Below are 23,112 nucleotides of genomic sequence, written 5' to 3' on the forward strand. Positions count from 1 at the left end.
AGGGACGGGGGAAAATAGAGAACCCCTGTTAAGCCATCACAGTGGTGTAATAATATTTCTTCTATACTGGATGACCCTTGATGAATCCATGATATTGACTGTCCCTGTTGCTGCTTCATGCCGGATATGGAATCAAGCTTACTGCAATTATTAATGGTATTGTCCTGAGAGATGCAGGGACGTTGAAGAGCTCAACCAAGTTTTCACAACTCCATATCATCAGAGTCTCTAGACGTGGCAGGAGTTGACTGGTTTCTGATGATGTTGATTGCTCAGCAGAAGATTGTGCAATCCAGTCAAATTATTGCATTGCCAAATATGAAGCTTCCTCAAGGATACCAATCCTTTGAACAATTTTTCTGGCCAGTGGACGAGCGCATGACACCTCACAATTGACAAATCTTGAAGGCGTACAAAGCATGCATACAACTCTGTTACACTTACACCTGACTTAAAGTCTTTTAACACCAAAACTTCTAGAGGAAAGTCTTGAGCATTCCCATTCTCCTTGATGTTCACCACTTCCCTCAAACTATTCTCAGCCCCCATTGAGGTTGTACTCTGTTCAATGCTAGTCAGTTCCAGATTGGTCAATGAAGTCATATGTCTCGCCACCCACAAGAACAAATCTACCTCGCGTCCTTCCAACTTCAATACACTAAGCTTTGGTGATTTAGCTGTAGTTGCCAACCCTGGACAATTCTTAATACAAAAATTCTGTAGCTTAGGGAAGGTCGGATGTCCTGGCAATGCTTTCAACTTTACACAGTTGCTAATATGCAGCTTCTCAAGTAGAGGAAACATCATCACCTCTCCTTGCATCCCATCATTATCTATTTCCCACCATCTCTCCAAACAAACAAGACTGTTTAGCATAAGCTCCTTCAAATTTGGAAATGCAAACGATGTATCACACTCACCGCTGAACAACCATACTAGTTTTGTACAGCTGAAAAGATGGATCTCAACAATGTTTTGCAACATAGTCATCCATGTTGGGAAGGTGGTGGCTCCATATGACTCTATCCCTATGGCATGTAGTCCATCATGAGGTTTGAGATTCTATTGCACTTTTGCATCCTCTTCATTATCCCGGCAGCTAGTATTATATTTATAATAATTCCATCCGAAGGTCCATGTTAATCTCAGTTCTCTTAGCTCCTTGTTCACAAGGTTTGCTGCTTTTGCATTCACTTCTGTCACATTTGCCAGATTACGTAGCTTTAGTTGACCACCAAGATTTAAATTTCCAAGATCTCCAACCTTACTACAATTAGGGTCACTACCTGCTACAAAGCATGTAAGTCTCTGAAGGGATGTGAGTTTCCTGAGGTCTGTGGGCATGCACTTAAGCTCTGGACAACCATGAGTGTAAAGGTGACAAAGGGAAGTCATATACTTCATTTGTCTTGGAAGTCTACAAAGAGATTCACAGCCAGAGAGAGCGTTTGAAGGTTGTATAGAATGCTCACATCTTCAGGAAGTGCCTTGATACATCTACTTCTTGAGAGATCTAGGTACCTCAGGTGATGCAGATGTTTTGGTTTCAGCGGAAACGATCTTCTCTGTGAACAGAGCTGTAACGCTTGCAAAGAGCTGTATTTTGATGAATGTTGCAACGAACTTTTCATATACCTATCACATAGAAGAGTTTGGATAGCCGGAGAGCTTTTCTCTAGAGAACTATTCAATTTTCTTTCTGGTTCCTTGCATGACAAAAATAAATGACGAGCAGTGTTTGGAAGCCACTCACTCTGACTTGTTTCCTCTGTTGCGACAACAGATTCAATTTTGCCTTGTTCCTCAGTTGCCAAGACACATTCCTTTCCCATTACAGACAGTGCAACATCGTGCATAAGATCGTGAATTTTACATGTAGTTCTGGAATAACACGACCAGGTGTCTTCAACTTCCTTGACCGTGGCTTGGACTTGTTCCACATCCTGAAAGAATGACCTTGAGGCCAGCTCATTGAAAATCTGTTTGCCAATGGTTTCAAGACGAACTTGCTTTTCCTGGATGAAGCCATGTGCAATCCATAGTTGGATCAGCTTGTCCACATCAATCTTGTGATCTTTGGGAAATATTGCACAAAAAGCAAAACATTGCTTCATACACGGCGACAAGTCGTTGTAAGTGAGCTTGAGTATTGGTAAGATTCCATTCTCCTCGGTGCAAATGTTGCTTCTGCTTAATACAGTCTCCCATTCCTCCTTGCTGGTCTTGGTAGACAGCATGCAGCCCAGTGCTGTTGCAGCTAAAGGAGAGCCAGAACATCTCCCCACAATCTTATCAACCATATTCACCAACTCTGCAGACCTTTCCTCTTCCTTCTTGAAATGGCTGAATGCTGTTGTCTTGATAATTTCCTTTATGTATTGATCTTTCAAAGCTGTGAGATTATATGCTTCAACAGTACGCATCATTTCTGCAACTCCACCATCACGAGTTGTTGTCAAAACCACACTACCCATGCCACCATGTTGAAGTCGGGCCTTAAGCTGTTTCCATTTATAAACCTCTTTATTCCAGACATCATCAAGTACAAGGAGGTACCTTTGCCCGCTGACCAAATCCTGAAGTTTATCCAGTGGTGTTTTTTTTTCTTGGAAGCGGTTTCTTTTGTGCCATCATCCTTCTTCTCAGGAGCTGCTTCAACTATTCTTGTAGCCAGAGAATCCACATCAAAGTTGTTAGAGACACACACCCATAGCAGCAAATCAAAGTGCTTCTGAATTCCGGGTACATTATAGATAACTTGTGCAAATGTGGTCTTGCCCAGACCCCCCATTCCAACGATGGGAATAACTGTGAGATCTGCATTGTTAGATTGCATAACTAGTCTACTAACAATTTCAGTCTTATCATTGGCTCTGGATACATTGATGATTTCCTTGATTTCCTCTGGGTCAGTGATAGCATGGTCTGTCCGCCACAACTGACTGGATACCGGCGGTTGTTGTTGATACTTTAAAGCCAAAGGCATTCATTTCAATCACAAGGACCTCGATGGCCTGCACAATCTTGCAGGGCTTTCTTCCCATCCTGTTACGGAATACAAAACGGTTGTGAGTGGGAAAGAGTTTTACCACATCGAAGCCAAGCTCCTTGTAGTGCCCCTTCCTTTTTGCTTCACGACGAAGTGCCTCGTACTTGAACTCGTCGAAGACTTCATTCACCTCGTAAGCCACCTTCTTGTCGACCTGGAGCCAGGCCGCTGCCCCTTCTCTGTGGGCTGCCGCCTGCTCGGCATCGGTGATGATGTCCAGGATGGCAGGCAGTTTGCGCATCAGGATCTCATGTTGCTCCTCCATGCCCTTCAACACCCTGTACTTGTCAAGGAGGTAGTTGGACGCCTTCCCCATCACGATTTTGAGCAGTGGTCCGACCACCATGGTGGCCACCACCGCCGCCATCGGAACACCAAGAACACAGAGAAGGTCAAGTGCAGTGCGAGTGGATAAGAAAATGGTCTGTGCAAGATGCGCTTGCTTGGTTGCGAGGAAGATGGAAGCAAATGCTAGCTACTATTGACTTACATGAAGAGGTATTACATGTGGATGTGCTTGGTTTCCTCACTAGCACAATATACAAATGACAGTTGTAGTGTTCTAGATACTTGTACTTAATAAAACATCACTGCTTTCGAGTAGCATCTTTTCAGGAAAATTGTTTTCTTGGCGCCCAATGGCAGCGCCTTCAACAACGGTCATCGGTCAGGGCTACATCTATTTGCAAGTGTGAGCGCGTTGCTGCGCTATCTAGACAAATGTTAGTAGCCATGCTGCATCACACAGATTAGTGTGCAGGAACGTGACGCTGTGATGCTTCCCAGTAATACGCAATACTATTATGAAAGGGACCATGTCAGTAATATATTTATGCTAACGAGGCCAGTTGGATGCCTACAGGATAATTACTTTTTACTATTTGTTGCCAATGCTAATGCCAGAGGCGAAGAAACCGAGTCTTTTTACAATTGGTGTCCACTATGCCATTGGCACGCAGAGAACACAGTGAAGCACATAAAGGTGAACAAGCAGCCTAACAGTCATGTGCTTGCTTCCTTGCTTGCAATCAAAATGGAGGCAAATAATGCTAGCAAGTATCTACTTGAATTTCGAAGCGGAGACGTACATGTTGGAATGCGTTTGTCTTGAGGATGCTGGAGAAGCAAAGAGGAGCGAGGGCGGCGCTATGGCCCCCTCCTCCTCCGGTTCGGCTTGGCTTGAGGATCCCGCCGGCGCTCACTGGGGGGGATTTACGAGGCGGTGCTATCTGAATTCCCAGGCACCCTAGGAAGCCCAGCACCACTGAACAACTGAAAGCCCAGCGCTATCTGTTGTTTTTTACGGGCAGCAGTAATAAATTAAAGTTTGGGCTTGTTCACAGACTCAACACTCTGTTTGCTTGACTAAATTCACACTTTTGAAAGCTACTCCCTCCGTTCCAAATAGTACAAAGTTGAGTCATCTATTTGGGAACGGAGGGGGTATACATTAACTTTCTTTTACGAGCATGCACACGAATTCATGAAGAAGTAACTAAAGGAATACATAGGACCAATAAACAGTGCCCGAAACACCAGATACGAATACGTAAATCCAGACAAGTGCTGCAATTGCATGGTTTTGGTTTCAGAAGCATGAGATATGGGGGAAAACATGGATATATATACAACCGTGTCTTAATATTATATCTAGATAAATGTTGCCGTCTGTCATCACTGTGATGCGGTAGAAAATGCAGTGGAGGTAAAATACTCAACAGAAAGTCACCTAAAAATGCAGTAGCCCGCTGCTAGAATATTCTTGGGTTCAGTGTTCTTACCTGAATCTGAGCCACCGGCAGCTCCTGCCGCTCCCCCGTCCCACCCGTGGTTGCTCCACCACTCGCAATCTCCGGCGTGCCCACTCTCCGGACGGTTGCTGGAGAAGCGGAGAGGAACGGGGACGGTGGCGCCGGACGACGACGGCAGCTGGGCGCCGTCATCTTCCTCCCCCGATGTGAGCTGGCCTTGAAGAGGCTACCTCCCTCCCTCCCCTGTCCTCTGCCTCATCTCCTCCTCTTGTCTCAAAAAAAAAACTTACGTCCAATTTCGAACCTTTCCTCAAGAGAAGTCAATTTCTCAACAAAAAAGAAAAAACCTAGAATGACTTAACACCAACTACTTGACCCGCTAGTCAAATTAATATGATCGAATTTGTCTGGAGTTGAAAGCATTTTCATGTAAGAAAACCTTATTCCAATCCTTTAATGGCTCCGATGGTCATGATAACACATGTCCCCACAAGTTAGACACACATTGCTTTGGTCTGGTAGGCACAAAGAAGGGTGAAATCAGTTCAGAACAGTATTGTTGGCCATAAAAATAAAAAATAAAAAATGGTTCAGCTGGTTCAATGCTATGTTCTAGGATTGTACTGAAACTCTACACAATTGGGTTGACCGACCCGGTGCATCGAGAAGAGGGAGAAATGAGGGTGCAGCAGCAGGGTGGAGGAACAAAAAGAGACCAGGTTCAGCCTTGCCCAGTTCACGCCTAAAGAGATTCAGGTGGAAATTGTGACGACTCAAGAAGTTGCCACAGAGCGTTTCATCACTACAAGGCTCAACCCGTTGTGCAATCCAATTTATAGTACTAAAAATATGAAGTGGGTCGCAACGGCAAAACCAAAATTCCAAACATCACTAGTGAACAATATTTCTAGTGCAAAGTTATGAGGGCAAAGCGACAGCTTCAGATACCATATATGATGGTCAGTGTTATAGTACATGGTAAACAGAATATTGACTGTAAATCTTGGTACTCTATATTATACAAGTCCATAAATAAAACAGGGAAACTGCAACAGATTTTTTTACAAAACTTTTTCTCGGAAAGAAATACGATGATACATATAGCCCTAGGTAAACAGAGGTGGAAAATATAAATACAACTCCAGGTAAACAGAGATTATCCAAACAAGATCTCTTTCTGGGAACGGAATGATAGCCAAATAGTATTATAGGGGCGCTTTCAGGATCCTTCCGAGGCTTGCAACACCATGTGTTGGAACAGTTCTGCAAAAAGGTATCAGATTTTAAGTTTATTTTTGCTAAAAAAAGAACAGCTAAAGAGTTCCAGCAGTGATAGGCATACTTCTAGATCACAACCTGCATGACAACTTCCCTACTGGTATTGGTATTCTTGTGATTCTGCTCATAGCTCTCTAATCTCTGCGGATGGCATATTTCCATGTCTTCGGTTTCAGCAGTATAGGCTTATCTGCACAGATTAATCATGTAAAAACTTACACTTAAAGGGGCATCAATAAATTAAGAAATGACGAATTTAGGTTGAAGAAACAACCAGTTTTCTGTTGTCCTACTAGTGATGATATTACCATTATCTAGATAGTGCATTAAGTACTCACTAGTAAGTAATAGAGGAAGTAATTGTATAATGCACGCTTACTTCCATAGTGATGAGCATCTACATATTCCCTGTCAATTTTGCCCAACAGTTTTTGCAGGCTTGCAGGGAGCGTCTTCAGATCAGGGCAGTAGCTAATGCCAAGATATTCGAGAAGTAAGTATGATACTGGCTCATCCGGTAGGGATGACAGCGTAAGGCATTCAGAAAGACTGAGGTGCTTCAGCGATGGGAGCTCTCCCGAGCGGGATTCCAGAGATGTCAACCCACCGCAGCGACGAATTACTAGCTCCTTGAGGGACGGATGGAGATGGAGGACCCCTGTTAAGCCATAACACATAATTAGTGTTAGTTCTTCTAAATGCTCTGGCACTGCTCCGGGCGATGATGATGACACCTCAGGCATACTGGATGACTGTTGATGAATGGACAATGCTGACTGTCCTTGCTGCAGCCTCCTGCCGAATGGGGACTCAACCATTTCACAATGTTCAACTTTCATTCTCCTGAGAGATGGAGGTATGTTGAAGACCTCAACCAACTTGTGGCATGCCTTTATCACCAGAGACTCTAGACTTGGCAGGAGTTGACTCGTTTCTGATGATGTTGATGGCTCGGCAGAATCTGGTGCATATCCAATCAGATTATTGCAGAAGCTAATCTGAAGCTTCCTCAAGGATACTAATCCTTGGAACTCTCTTTCTGGCCAGTGGATGAGTGCATCACAGAAATTAATTGACAAATCTTGAAGGTGTACAAAACATGCACATAGCTCTGTTATACTTGATTTTAAGCTCTTTAACACCAAAACTGTCAGGGGTATATCATCATCATTCAATTTTTCCTTGACATCCAACACTTCCCTCAATCCATACTTAGCCTCCGGGGTGGCTCTGTACGCAGTGCTCTCCAGTTCCAGATTGGTCAATGAAGTCATATGTCTAGATAACCACCGGAACAACTTTACCTCACTTCCGTCCATGTTTAATACACTGAGCTTTGGTGATTCAGCTGTGATTCTCAAATCTGGACAATATCTGATACAAGCGTTCTGGAGCTCAGGGAAGGACGGGCGTCCTGGCAATGCTGTCAACTTTGTACAGCCAATAATACGTAACTTCTCAAGCCGAGGAAAGATTATTATGTTTTCACTATGCATCTCATCATTATCTATTTCCCCCCATCTCTCCAAACAGTCAAGATTTTCCAGCGTGAGCTCCTTCAAATTTTGCAACATAGTCATCCATGTTGGAAAGGTTGTTCCTCCATAGGACAATATGCTTATAGCATGCAGCCCATCATGAGGTTTGAGTTTGGCCAGGACTCTTGCATCATCCGCACAACTAGTTTCCTTATAATGATATTGTCCACGGGTCCATCCTAGAGTCAATTCTCTTAGGTCCTGCCTATTCACGAGGTTTGCCGCTTCTGCATCTTCTTCTGTCACTTTTGCTAGATAATATAGCGCTAATAGACCGCCAAGGTTTAAAGGACAGAGCTCTCCCACATTACTGCAATTGGAGCCACTACCTGCTACAAAACATGTAAGTGTGCATAGGGATGTGAGGTTTCTGATGTCTCTAGGCATGCTCTTCAACTGTACACAACCATGAGTGTAAAGGTGACGGAGGGCAGTCATATACTTCATTTGTCTTGGAAGTTCAAGAAGAGCACTGCAGCCAGAGAGGTTCAGTGTTTGAAGGTTGTAGAGAATGCTCATATCTTCAGGAAGCTCTTTGATAAAACTTCTTGAGAGATCTAGGTATCTCAGATGATGTAGATGCTTTGGTTTCAGCGGAAATGAATCTTAATATATACATTTGAGCTGTAATGCTTGCAAAGAACTGTATTTGATGAATGCTGCACAAACATTGCAGACCATCACAAAAAAAGAGTTTGATAGCTGAGAGCTTTTCTGGAAGGAGAAACGAAAATGTTCTCCTGGTTCCTTGCATGACAAAAATAGATGACGAGCAGTGTTTGGAAGCCACTCACCCTGACTAGGTTCCTCAGTTACATGGGCACATTCCTTTTCCATTATAGATAGTGCAACATCATGCATAAGGTCATGGATTTTACAAGTAGTTCTGGAATAATATGCCTTGGTGAATCTAATTTCTATGGATGTGGCTTGGACTTGTTTCACATCTTGAAAGAATGACCTTGAGGCCAGCTCACTGAAAATTTGTTTGCCAATGGTTTCAAGACAAACTTGCTTTTCCTGTATGAAACCATGTGCAATCCATAGTTGGATCAGCTTGTCCACATCAATCTCGTAATCTTTTGGAAATACAGCACAAAAAGCAAAGCATTGCTTCATATGCGATGGCAAGTCATTGTAACTGAGCTTGAGTATTGATAAGATTCCTGTCTCCTCGGTGCAAATGCTGCTTCTGATTGATATAGCCTCCCATTCTTCCTTACTGGTCTTGGTGCACAGTACAGAGCCTAGTGCTGTTGCAGCTAAAGGAGAACCAACACATCTCTTCACAATCTCATCAACCATATCTACCAACTCGGTGGGCCTTTTCTCTACCTTCTTGAAACGACTGAATGTTGTTGTCTCGATGATTTTCTTTATGAATTTATCATCCAAAGCTTTGAGATTGTAAGCTTCAATAGTGTGCATTATTCCTGCCACTCGTTTGTCACGAGTAGTTGTCAAGACCACACTACCCATGCCACCATATTCAAGACGGGCCTTGAGCTGTGTCCAAATCTGAACCTGTCGTGCCCAGACATCATCCAATACAAGGAGGTACCGTTGCCCACTCACCACATTCTGAAGGATATCCAGTGGTGTTTTCTTTTTCATGGAAGCATCTGCTTCTTTCCTATCACTCTTCTTCTTAGGAGCTTCTTCAACTATACTTTTTGCCAGAGAATCCACATCAAAGCAGTCAGAGACACACACCCATAGAAGCAAATCGAAATACTTCTGAATTTTTGGGTCATTGTACACAAGTTGTGCTAACGTGGTCTTGCCCTGACCGCCCATTCCAACGATGGGAACAACCGTGAGATCTGCATTGTTAGCTTGCCCAACTAGTATATCAACAATTTTCTTCTGATCGTTGGCTCTAGATTCGATGATGATTTTCTTGATTTCTCTGGGTCAGTGCTAGCATGATCCGTCCGCCGCAAATGACTGGATACCGGCGGCTGTTGCTGATACTTAAAGCCAAAGGCGTTCATTTCGGTCACAAGGACCTCGATGTCCTGCACAATCTTGCGGAGCTTTCTTCCCATCCTGTTACGGAACACAAAACGGATGTGGGTGGGAAAGAGGTTTACAAACAGCAAAGCCAGCTTCCTTGTAGTGTCCCTCCTTTGGCCTTGCGACGAAGCGCCTCGTACTTGAACTCGTTGAAGACTTCATTGGCCCTGGTAAGCACTTCCTTGATGGCCTGGAGCCAGGCAGCCGTCCCTTCTCTATGGAAGCCACTTGCTCGCTTCGGCGATGATGTTCAGGATTGCAGGCAGTTGTGCATCAGGATCTCATGTTGCTCCTCCGTGCCTTTCATCACCTTGTACTGAGCGAGGAGGCTGTTGGACACCTTGTCCTTCACGATGGACAACAGTGGCCCGACCACCATGGTGGCCACGAGCTCCACCCTTGGAACGCGAAGGTGAGGGCTCGCAAGAACACAGAGGAGCGCAGGTTGAGGAAGACAATAGTGGTGGGAGCAAATAATGTGCTTGCTAGCCTGCTTGTGGAGAAATGGAAGAAAAAACAACACGGAGGCGGACGAGGATGGTTGTGGCCACACATATTCTTAGAGCATCTCCAGCCGTTCGGCCCCCAGGACGCCCAAAAAGCGTCGTCTAGGGCCGAACCGGCGCTTACTTTCGGCATGGGGGCGATTGCGTTCCCAGTCGTCGCCCCCACGTCGCCCCCAGGGCGCCCCAACTCAGGGGAAACTCGGCGATTTTTCATTCAAATTTGTACGAAAAACAGAAAACAAACAAACTACGCCTAGCCCTACTACGCCGCGGCCGCCGCCTGCCTTCTACATGCCGAGGATCCTGTAGAACTGGGTGTAGTCGCCGCCGTCCTTGTCGTCGTCATTGTCACCGCCCTGCGTCCCACCGGAGCCGCCGGTGTCCCTGCCGCCCCCCTGACCAGAGCCGCCGACGCACAGGGGGGTTGGACGGCACAGGCACGTCCTTCTCGTCACTGTCGAGGACAACGACGACGCCTCCTCACGTCCCTGACGGCCTAGAGAACAAAAAAAAAAAAGAAACGAAAAAAAAAAAAGAATGTGCTTGATTCGGTGGAAAAAAAGCGCGAAAAAAAAAAAAAAGAAAAAAAAAAAAAAAAAGCGAGAATAGAAAAAAAAAAAAAAAAAAAAAAAAAAAAGAATAAAAAAAAAAAAAAAAGACCATAAACCTTTGACTCCTCATGGGCCCGGCGCTGGCGCGCCACCTGCTTGCGGACATAATCCGCCTTCGCCCACTTGAGGGCGGTCTCGTCGGCGGCGGTCATCTCAGCGTGCGCCTTCTTGACGAGGAGCAACCCCGGCTCGGTCTTCGGCCGGACTAGGCGGAGGGAACGCGGGGAGGGGCGGTCACCCTCGTTGATGAGAGGGCGCCGCTGCGGGTGCGGCACCCAAGCGGCGTCTCCTGCGGCTCCGGCTTGACGGGGCGGAGCACCGGCTACCCGGACGAGAGCGAACCGGAGCCCGACGACGAGGAGGTTGCTGCCTCCATTCGCTGCGGCGTCTAGGAGCTGCCACGAGGGCGAGAGAAGGACGGGGGCGCCGGGTACTCGAGGCGCAGCGTGTTGCCGGTCTCGATGCGTGTTGCGGGGGGATGGTGCCGTTGGCGGAGGCGATCTGGTCTTCGCGGCGGCGGTCGAAGTGCATCGTCCACAGCGTGTGGCTGTCGGCGGCATACCTCGGCTCGTTCCACTGCTCCTCCGACCGCGACGAACGGATGCAGGCGGTTTCGGCCCGCCGTTCAGCCCCAATGGACACAGGGGGTATCGGGGCGCGTCGGCGCTCAACTTCCACAGCCCGACACCCGCATGTTTGGGGGTGCTAGATAGTCGGCCTCGTAGAGTAGGCGCGCCTCGTCCTCATGGAGATGGCGGCTGCCGAAGCTGTTCGCCGCCGCGGCGTCGCCGGGGTACCGCTCAGCCATTGCTCGTCGGCGGGGGAAGACGGGGAAGAGTGAATTCTGTGGTGAGACGAGACGAGAGAGAAGGCGAGTTGTGGCGACTGTGGCGTTCATCGGCGGGGAGGTCGGCTTTTATAGCCGAAGCGGGGCGGTGAGAGTCTGCATGCCGGGTGATGCGCGGCTGGAGCAGGCGGGACGCGCGTCGCGGTGCCTTCACTGCACCGCCTGTGAGGCAACAATGGAGACTGGCCGGCGTGGCAGCGCGGCAGCCTTGGCGTTGATTCCTGCGGGAACCGAGGGAATGAGGACGACGAAGCGGCGTGTCGCTGACTCGGCGGACCCATTCCCATTCACGCCAAAATCAGTTTTCCGGGCGCGCCGGATTCGGCCTGGGTCCGCCGGCGCCCGTTTCGGACCAAACTGACGACAAACGGGTTTCTGTGGACGTGACTGGATCATTTTTTGGGATGCCGGCGTTAAAAGATGACCTGGCGGGGCCTATTGGGACGCGGCTGGGGAGGCTCTTACATGATGAGGATGCAATGAACCTAGCAAACAGACGGCCGAGTAACTGAAGTGTGCGTAGCTGTACTGTACTGTACTAACAATCGACCCTACAAGAAATCATGAGAATTGTCAGGACGGGGCGAGAAATCATGACTGGTGTTGAGTGCTCTATCCTTGGTGTTAGGTGTTCACATAGCCTTGATTCTGCTTGGGTGTGTTCGTGAGTGAGTTCGGTTTCAGTCCGTGTCCAACAGCTGCGTGTACTATATCTTGGGATCCTGTTCCTCCGGCGACGGCGTGCTACCTCCTGTCGTGGCTTCGAGACGCCTGAGCGAAGCGCTTTTTCTTTTTAGGGCCGCCCTGCCGGTCTGGTGGGCCGAAGATGACGGCCCAGTTTAGGAATAAACTAACTGCAGCGCCGCTCTGTTCCTATGTTTAGTACCACGCTGCTCGGCTAAGAAGGAACCACGCGAGTTAAATAGCCCGGTGCTGAGCACTCCATCGCCGAGGACGCAAAGCTCATTCATTGGCTTTGCCGAGGCAAAGAGCTTTCACTACGTACTTCTGGCCGGGCCTGTCCTGTCGGCTTGTTACCCTTGGTCACCCTCGTTGTGTGTTGGACTAGAAGTACGGTGTGATGTCAGTCTTTTTTTTCTAATATTTTGCTATCTTGATTTTTTTTCCCTCTCTTGTTCTAATGTGTTGGGTCTTTCTTTTTCTAATATCTTGCTATTTATATATTCGAGGGGTTACAAGTACGGTGTGATGTTGGTCTTTTTTAGCTAATATTTGGTTGCTTCATATTTTTTTGCCACTTTTGTTCTAATATGGCAGTCTTTTTTTCCTAATATTATGCTATTTATATTTTCATCCCTTTTTCCTTATATACTTCTATTTATATTTCTTCCATTTTTCTCTAATATTTTGCTACTTCATATTCTTAGCCTTTTGGCTTGTCACCCTCGCTGTGTGTTGGGGGTTAGAAGTACGGTGTGATGTCAGTCTTTTTTTCTCTCTAATATTTTGTTATTGTTGTTGGTCGTTTTTTCCAAATATTTTGCTACTTCATTTTTTTTCTCTTTTGTTCTAATATGTCAGTCTTTTTTCTAATATTTTGCTATTTATGTTTTTATCTTTTTTCCTAATATATTGCTATTTATTTTTTTTGGTTCTTCCCCAATATTTTGCTATATCATATTCTTAGTATTTTTTTACTTCATCCATTTCTAAATATAAGTCATTTTAGAGATCTCAATATAAACTACATACGGATGTATACAGACTTATTTAGAGTGTAGATTTATTCATTTTGCTCCGTGTGTAGTCCATATTGAGATCTCTTAAAAACCTTATATTACCAAAAAAGGGTTTCCCCCGCTTTGTATTCCAAAGCAACGAACACCATACACATAGCATTGCTGAGGCGAGCAGCACATCAAGCCCAAAAGAAAAAGAAGAAACAAATGCCAACAACGGCAGCTCGACAAAGCGCAGATGAACCACCACCACTGCGCCCTCCGAAGACAAACCACCACAGCCCGAGGCTCCGACCTGCCGCGTACCAAGCGACACCTTCAAGAAGGAATGCGACGCCGACAACGCTGTTGCTCGGACGAGTCCTAGGGTTTCCCCCAGTACGCGGAGGGAAGTGAAGGATGGCTACCACCGACACCCTCCAAGCATGAATGGTGGCACCCGTCGGTGTCACCGCATCGGAGCCGGACGAACCGACAAAGATTTCTCCCGCACTCCAACCCCACCACCCAACCGGAACCGACCAGCCAAACCACCGCCCAACACCATGCGGCATCGCGGTTGCGCCGCTACCCACGCTGTCTCACTACGAGCACCAACACGAGGCTAAGAAGATCGGAGAGAAGAGCCAAGCGACGGGAGCTGCAGCACCAAGGCCGAGCGGGAGGGAACCACCTCCTCCGCCGTCGTGCGAGAGGCCCGAGCCTCCGGCATAGTTGTGGTTGCCGTCCGGACATGGCAGCAGGGCAAACCAAGCCACCCCTGGCCCGGCCAGGCCCGAAACGGGCCCGCTAAGCCCCGCCGGCCATGCTGCAGCAGGCTGGCGCCGGCTCCGCCAGCACCCCGCTGTTCAACGCTGCTCCCCCGCCTCCCAGAAGTCTCTTCACGGACCCGCCCCGCCGCTAGCCCGCCCAGGCCCAGATCTGGGCCGAGCGCCGCCGCCAGGACCCACCGCCAACGACGACGCCGCCGTCCAGCCGCCCGCCCGCGCCGCACCGGGTAACCCCGCCGCCACCCGGACCATCGCCGCCTAGGAGCACCCCCCGGTGCAACTCCGCCCCGCGCCGGAGAGCCATCGAGAGGGGAAGGTCAGGGGGCCGCCGCCACCAGCGACCCGGGGCCAGGGCGGCCACGGGCGCCAGTGACGGCGGCAGGAGGAAGGGGAGAGGTGGGGGCTGGAGGAGGGAGCAGGCGATGGCCGCCGGTCGACCGCGGGGGCAACGCGGTCGCGAGGGGACGGGGATTTTCAATCATCTGAAGAAAAAAAAACCTATATTTATGAACGGAGGGAGTATATATATATTCTTTCTTCTTTCCTAATATTTTGCTGTGCCGAGGACGCAAAGCTCATTCATTGGCTCTGCCGAGGTAAAGAGCTTTCACTACGTACTTCTGGTCGGGCCTGTCCTGTCGGCTTGTTACCCTTGGTCACCCTCGCTGTGTGTTGGGGGTTAGAAGTACGGTGTGATGTCGGTATTTTTTTCTAATATTTTACTACTTTAATTTTTTCCCTCTCTTGTTCTAATGTGTTGGTCTTTTTTTTCTAATATCTTGCTATTTATATATTCGAGGGGTTACAAGTACGGTTCAATGTCAATCTTTTTTTCTTGCTATTACATTTTTCTCTTTGTTCTAATGTGTCAGCCTTTTTTTCTAATATTTTGCTATTTGGGGGGGGGGGGGGGGGGGGTGGACAGAAGTACAGTGTGATGTCGGTTTTTTTAGCTAATATTTGGCTGCTTTATATTTTTTTGCCGCTTTTGTTCTAATATGTCAGTCTTTTTTCCCTAATATTTTGCTATTTACATTTTTATCCCTTTTTCCTAATATATTTCTATTTATATTTCTTCCATTTTTCCCTAATATTTTGGTACTTCATATCTTAGCCTTTTGTACACCCTCCGTTTCTAAATATAAATCCTTTTAGTGATCTCAATATGAACTAGATACGGATGTATACACATTTATTTACAGTGTAGATTCACTAATTTTGCTCCGTGTGTAGTTCATATTGAAATCTCTTAAAAGGCCTATATTAAGGAACGGCGGGAGTAATATTTTATTATATTTAGGAACGGCGCTATTCGTCACCTTGGGTGAGGAATAGTTATTCTTCACCCCCCCTCTATTTTAACATGAATGCATCGTAATTTTACGTTTCGTAGATTTTGTCTTATTTCAGACATAAAATGAGAACGTAAGAAAATATATAATCGCTGTAAAAATATTTTATGTTACGCAAATTATGAAACGTAAAAACATAGTGTAAAATGTACATAAAATGTAATTTTTCTGGTCTTCTGACCTTTTTTATGCCAAATTTTACGCAGTGAATCAATATGACTGTAACTATTTGTATTTGAAACATAATTTATTTATGAAATGATCGTAAGATTAGCTCGGGTGAAGAATAATGTATTCTGCACCCTGGGTGATGAATAGTAACAATATATATATATATATTATATATATATATGTTTTCCCTTCCTCTTCTTAATATTTTGCTATTCTATATTCTTTTCGTATTTTGTTCTAATATTTCGCTATTTTATAGTCTTCTTTTCTTTTTTGTTCTAATATTTTGCTATTTTGGTGCTCTACTTTTTTCCCTTCCACGGCTCAAAGAAGGTAGTGTCCTCTAACTCTCCTCTAAATATTTTACCTTTTTATTTTATTAGTCTTTTTTGGCTATTTTCTTCTAATATTTCCCTATTTTACCGCTCTGTTTTTTTCGCTTTCCAGCAACGACGAGGCCCATTAGAAGTGATGCCCAGGCCAACTAGACCCAGGACCACCTAACAACCGATGGCCCAGCCGAAGCGAACAAATTCTATGGTAGTCTAAAAAAAATATGTACAGAAGCAAAAACTCTCACATAATTTATTTATTTTGCGGGAGACTTTCGATTTATTCATCTTCAATCATGGCAAAGAACACCAGAAATAATAAAAATTATAACCAGATAAAATAAGGTCGAGTGGAAAATGTATCCGCGTAAAGTATACAAATAACTACGCACTTGATTAAAAAAATGTCCGAGTAGAAATGTTTCTCCAAGAAAAATATTGTCCCTCACATATAAGAATGTGTACTAAACATATCAGTGAGAAAATTTATTATTACCCATATGTTAAAAGTTTGAGAATGCATTTGTTAACATAATTCCGGTGAGATTAATGGGTGGGAACATGATTACATTTTTTTCATGGTGGCAGTCAAAATCAAAATTGGTCTACAGTGCATATGGAGTACTGTAGAAGAGTACTTGTAACTGGCTGATCAATGCTAAATCTGAAACCAGCCGCTATACCGCTGCACTTGTCAGACAGCACATGCCTTGTTTGATCCAAAGCTACTGCCTGAAATCAGTTATACATATTGTTGCACTTGCCTGACAGTGTCATGCTTCGTTTCTCTGGACATACATATAGATGAATGCAGTGAACTCATCTAATTGATCATCATATCAACTCATTTTAGAACATGTAAGCGTTCTGTTTTTTCATCTAAAGAAAGAACGTTATGAAATTTGCCTCATCCTGTTGGTAATCAGTAGCTGATTGGTTTTGTTTCAGTGACGGATTTTTTTCCTGAACTTTTTGGTATTGTTCTTGGTGGTTTTCAGGTTTCCAAATCAGGGAGAAGGGAGGGAGATTGCCCGATTACTGGCACGGTTGCATCAATGGCTGGCTGATCACGTATGAAGCTCTAGACCATCCTCCTCCTGGATGAAGAATCGACGGGGAACTTAAAGTGGTTCGTGCTGAATATCGAACCTTGATGAGAAACTTGGTACATAAAATTCAAAGTGGACGCTATGATGCAATGCATACAAAAGTTCCTAACATCACTTCAGAACAGTATTCCTAGCTGGGGCAGAGTACGAGTGCAAATCGACAGCTCAAATAGTTCATAAATAACAGTGCATGCATGTACGAACCAAAACAGTAGCACTGTTATGTGTTAAACACACTGTTGGTTGCCCAGTATAGATACTACTACTGTCATACAAGTCCATAACTAACTAAAATTCGAAACGGTGGCAGAATTTTGATACAAACTGACGGTGCCCAGGGCTGAACGTCGCAGTATAAGGGGGAACCAACAGCTTCAGATATAACATAATGGTCACCAAATAACAGTACATGTATGCACAAGTCAAAATAGTAATTACAGTTATACATACAGACATACAGAGACCAACAGACAGACCTACCAAAAATTGGGCTAACAAGTTACCTCTTCTGAGCATAGCACCCAAAAAAGAAATACTGACAGAATTTCGACAAAAAAACCTGACAGTGCCAGACAGAACTTTGAAAAAGAAATACAATGGTATAGCAGCCCATAGGTGAACAGAAGTGCAGAATACAACTACTGATTAGTCAAACAAGATCTCTTTCTAGGGATAGAAACATTTATGGAAAATAGTGTTTGGCGCGCTTTCTGACTACTGATCTCGCAATTCAACATGGCAACAACTTTCGTGTGGCAACATCACAAAACAAACATGGCAATACCAATTGTTGATACTGGTGGGTCTTGCAAGACAATAGTTCTACTCCAAGTGATCTCTCTTTCCGTCAGTCTGTCCATGCTTGAAGGATTCTGCAAGGAAGCCATGCACGATCAACACCAGAAGAAAGCCAAACTACAATGATGAGGCATGTATCCTTTTTCCGTCAAAATAAATATTAGGGGTACAGTATCACCAACCTTTGCAGACAGCATATCTTCCGAGTCTTTGGGAATAGTAGTTCAGCCTTTGCAGATATATTTCCATGTCTTCGGCTTCAGCAACATAGGCTCTGCACGGATTATTAATGTAAGAACTTACACTTCAAGGAAAATCATGAAATAAATGACGAAATTAGATAAAGGAATATTTAACTTGCTCTGTTTTTCTGTCGTACTACTAGTGAAGTTATTATCATTCTAACTAGCACATGTAACACCCGCTAGCAAGTAGTAATAGAGAAGGTAACTGCTGTGTGCTTACTTCCATAAAGATGCGCATCTATGTGCACCCACTGGATGCCACCCAGGCATTGCTGCAGACTTCCAGGGAGCGTCTTCATATCAGGGCAGTCTCCAATGAGAAGATGTTGGAGTGACGAGTATGCTTGTGGCACATCCGGTAGGGATGACAGGGAATTGCAGTACATAAGCTGGAGGTACTCCAAGGATTGGAGCTCGGGAGAGCGGGTTTCCAGAGATGCCAACCGACCACAGTTAACAATGTCTAGGCTCTTGAGGGACAGGGGAATATAGAGGACCCCTGTTAAGCCATGACAGCTGTACAATGATAATTCTTCTATACTGGATGACCCTTGATGAGTCGATGATACTGACTGTCCCTGTTGCTGCTTCCTGCCGGATGTGGAATCGAGCTTACTGCAATTATAAATGTAAATTGTCCTGAGAGATGCAGGGGCGTTGAAGAGCTCAACCAAGTTTCTACAACTCCGTATAGTCAGAGTCTCTAGACGTGGCAGGAGTTGACTGGTTTCTGATGATGTTGATTGCTCAGCAGAAGATTGTGCATATCCAGTCAGATTATTGCATTCCTCAATCCAAAGCTTCCTCAAGAATACCAATCCTTTGAAAATTTTCTGGCCAGTGGATGAGCGTATGGCACCTCGCAATTGACAAAATCTTGAAGGTGTACAAAGCATGCACACAGCTCTGTTACACTTATACCTGACTTAAAGTCTTTTAACACCAAAACTTCTAGAGGAAAGTCTTGAGCATTCCCATTCTCCTTGATGTTCACCACTTCCCTCAAACTATTCTCAGCCCCCGTTGAGGTTGTACTCTGTTCAATGCTAGTCAGTTCCAGATTGGTCAATGAAGTCATATGTCTCGCCACCCACAAGAACAAATCTACCTCGCGTCCTTCCAACTTCAATACACTAAGCTTTGGTGATTTAGCTGTAGTTGCCAACCCTGGACAATTCTTAATACACTCTGTAGCTTAGGGAAGGTCGGATGTCCTGGCAATGCTTTCAACTTTACACAGTTGCTAATATGCAGCTTCTCAAGTAGAGGAAACATCATCACCTCTCCTTGCATCCCATCATTATCTATTTCCCACCATCTCTCCAAACAAACAAGACTTTTTAGCATAAGCTCCTTCAGATTTGGAAATGCAAACGATGTATCACACTCACTGCTGAACAACCATACTAGTTTTGTACAGCTAAAAAGATGGATCTCAACAATGTTTTGCAACATAGTCATCCATGTTGGGAAGGTGGTGGCTCCATATGACTCTATCCTATGGCATGTAGTCCATCATGAGGTTTGAGATTCTCGAGCACTTTTGCATCCTCTTCATTATCCCGGCAGCTAGTATTATATTTATAATAATTCCATCCGATGGTCCATGTTAATCTCAGTTCTCTTAGCTCCTTGTTCACAAGGTTTGCTGCTTTTGCATCCACTTCTGTCACGTTTGCCAGATTACGTAGCTTTAGTTGACCACCAAGGTTTAAATTTCCAAGCTCTCCAATTACTACAATTAGGTCACTACCTGCTACAAAGCATGTAAGTCTAAGGGATGTGAGTTTCTGAGGTCTCTAGGCATGCTCTTCAAGCTTGGACAACCATGAGTGTAAAGGTGACGGAGGGCAGTCATATACTTCATTTGTCTTGGAAGTTCAAGAAGAGCACTGCAGCCAGAGAGGTTCAGTGTTTGAAGGTTGTAGAAGAATGCTCATATCTTCAGGAAGCTCTTTGATAAAACTTCTTGAGAGATCTAGGTATCTCAGATGATGTAGATGCTTTGGTTTCAGCGGAAATGATCTTTTATATACATTGAGCTGTAATGCTTGCAAAGAGCTGTATTTTTATGATTGCAACGAAACATTGCATATAAGACCATCACAAGAAGAGTTTGGATAGCTGGAGAGCTTTTCTAGAGAACTATTCATTTCTTCTGGTTCCTTGCATGACAAAAATAAATGACGAGCAGTGTTTGGAAGCCACTCACTCTGACTTGTTTCCTCAGTTGCGACAACAGATCCAATCTTGCCTGGTTCATCACTTGCCAAGGCACATTCTTTCCCCATTACAGAAAGTGCAACATCATGCATAAGATCGTGAATTTTACATGTAGTTCTGGAATAAAACAACCCGCTGTATTTAACGCTGTGGTCAGTGGCTTTGATTTCTTTCACATCTTGAAAGAATGACCTTGAGGCGAGCTCATGGAAAATCTGTTTGCCAATGGTTTCAAGACGAACTTGCTTTTCCTGGATGAAGCCATGTGCAATCCATAGTTGGATCAGCTTGTCCACATCAATCTCGTAATCTTTGGGAAATACAGCACAAAAAGCAAAGCATTGCTTCATATGCGGACGTCAAGTCATTGTAACTGAGCTTGAGTATTGATAAGATTCCTGTCTCCTCGGTGCAAATGCTGCTTCTGATTGATATAGCCTCCCATTCTTCCTTACTGGTCTTGGTAGACAGTACATGAGCCAGTGCTGTTGCAGCTAAAGGAGAGCCAGAACATCTCCCCACAATCTTATCAACCATATTCACCAACTCAGCAGACCTTTCCTCTTCCTTCTTGAAATGGCTAAATGCTGTTGTCTCGATGATTTTCTTTATGTATTGATCTTTCAAAGCTGTGAGATTATATGCTTCAACAGTACGCATCATTTCTGCAACTCCACCATCACGAGTTGTTGTCAAAACCAGACTACCCATGCCACCATGTTGAAGTCGGGCCTTAAGCTGTTTCCATTTATAAACCTCTTTATTCCAGACATCATCAAGTACAAGGAGGTACCTTTGCCCGCTGACCAAATCCTGAAGTTTATCCAGTGGTGTTTTATTTTTCTTGGAAGCGGTTTCTTTTGTGCCATCATCCTTCTTCTCAGGAGCTGCTTCAACTATTCTTGTAGCCAGAGAATCCACATCAAAGTTGTTAGAGACACACACCCATAGCAGCAAATCAAAGTGCTTCTGAATTCTGGGTACATTATAGATAACTTGTGCAAATGTGGTCTTGCCCAGACCCCCCATTCCAATGATGGGAATAACTGTGAGATCTGCATTGTTAGATTGCATAACTAGTCTACTAACAATTTCAGTCTTATCATTGGCTCTGGATACATTGATGATTTCCTTGATTTCCTTTGGGTCAGTGATAGCATGGTCTGTCCGCCGCAACTGACAGGATACCGGCGGTTGTTGTTGATACTTAAAGCCAAAGGCATTCATTTCAATCACAAGGACCTCGATGGCCTGCACAATCTTGCAGGGCTTTCTTCCCATCCTGTTACGGAATACAAAACGGTTGTGAGTGGGAAAGAGTTTTACCACATCGAAGCCAAGCTCCTTGTAGTGCCCCTTCCTTTTTGCTTCACGACGAAGTGCCTCGTACTTGAACTCGTTGAAGACTTCATTCACCTCGTAAGCCACCTTCTTGTCGACCTGGAGCCAGGCCGCTGCCCCTTCTCTGTGGGCTGCCGCCTGCTCGGCATCGGTGATGATGTCCAGGATGGCAGGCAGTTTGCGCATCAGGATCTCATGTTGCTCCTCCATGCCCTTCAACACCCTGTACTTGTCAAGGAGGTAGTTGGACGCCTTCCCCATCACGATTTTGAGCAGTGGTCCGACCACCATGGTGGCCACCACCGCCGCCATCGGAACACCAAGAACACAGAGAAGGTCAAGTGCAGTGCGAGTGGATAAGAAAATGGTCTGTGCAAGATGCGCTTGCTTGGTTGCGAGGAAGATGGAAGCAAATGCTAGCTACTATTGACTTACATGAAGAGGTATTACATGTGGATGTGCTTGGTTTCCTCACTAGCACAATATACAAATGACAGTTGTAGTGTTCTAGATACTTGTACTTAATAAAACATCACTGCTTTCGAGTAGCATCTTTTCAGGAAAATTGTTTTCTTGGCGCCCAATGGCAGCGCCTTCAACAACGGTCATCGGTCAGGGCTACATCTATTTGCAAGTGTGAGCGCGTTGCTGCGCTATCTAGACAAATGTTAGTAGCCATGCTGCATCACACAGATTAGTGTGCAGGAACGTGACGCTGTGATGCTTCCCAGTAATACGCAATACTATTATGAAAGGGACCATGTCAGTAATATATTTATGCTAACGAGGCCAGTTGGATGCCTACAGGATAATTACTTTTTACTATTTGTTGCCAATGCTAATGCCAGAGGCGAAGAAACCGAGTCTTTTTACAATTGGTGTCCACTATGCCATTGGCACGCAGAGAACACAGTGAAGCACATAAAGGTGAACAAGCAGCCTAACAGTCATGTGCTTGCTTCCTTGCTTGCAATCAAAATGGAGGCAAATAATGCTAGCAAGTATCTACTTGAATTTCGAAGCGGAGACGTACATGTTGGAATGCGTTTGTCTTGAGGATGCTGGAGAAGCAAAGAGGAGCGAGGGCGGCGCTATGGCCCCCTCCTCCTCCGGTTCGGCTTGGCTTGAGGATCCCGCCGGCGCTCACTGGGGGGGATTTACGAGGCGGTGCTATCTGAATTCCCAGGCACCCTAGGAAGCCCAGCACCACTGAACAACTGAAAGCCCAGCGCTATCTGTTGTTTTTTACGGGCAGCAGTAATAAATTAAAGTTTGGGCTTGTTCACAGACTCAACACTCTGTTTGCTTGACTAAATTCACACTTTTGAAAGCTACTCCCTCCGTTCCAAATAGTACAAAGTTGAGTCATCTATTTGGGAACGGAGGGGGTATACATTAACTTTCTTTTACGAGCATGCACACGAATTCATGAAGAAGTAACTAAAGGAATACATAGGACCAATAAACAGTGCCCG

The 23,112-nt window shown here is 45.2% G+C and overlaps 3 pseudogenes; all 3 read right to left on the reverse strand.

Moving 5' to 3' along the window:
• Positions 1-1,062: 1,062 nt before the first annotated feature.
• On the reverse strand, positions 1,063-3,416 carry LOC125526979 (annotated as a pseudogene).
• A 2,796-nt stretch (positions 3,417-6,212) lies between these two features.
• On the reverse strand, positions 6,213-10,271 carry LOC125526980 (annotated as a pseudogene).
• Positions 10,272-20,222: 9,951 nt separating this feature from the next.
• On the reverse strand, positions 20,223-21,949 carry LOC125526978 (annotated as a pseudogene).
• Between the last annotated feature and the right edge of the window lie 1,163 nt (positions 21,950-23,112).

This window comes from Triticum urartu, unplaced genomic scaffold, assembly GCF_003073215.2.
Source record: "Triticum urartu cultivar G1812 unplaced genomic scaffold, Tu2.1 TuUngrouped_contig_2458, whole genome shotgun sequence".
Classification (NCBI taxonomy): domain Eukaryota; kingdom Viridiplantae; phylum Streptophyta; class Magnoliopsida; order Poales; family Poaceae; genus Triticum; species Triticum urartu.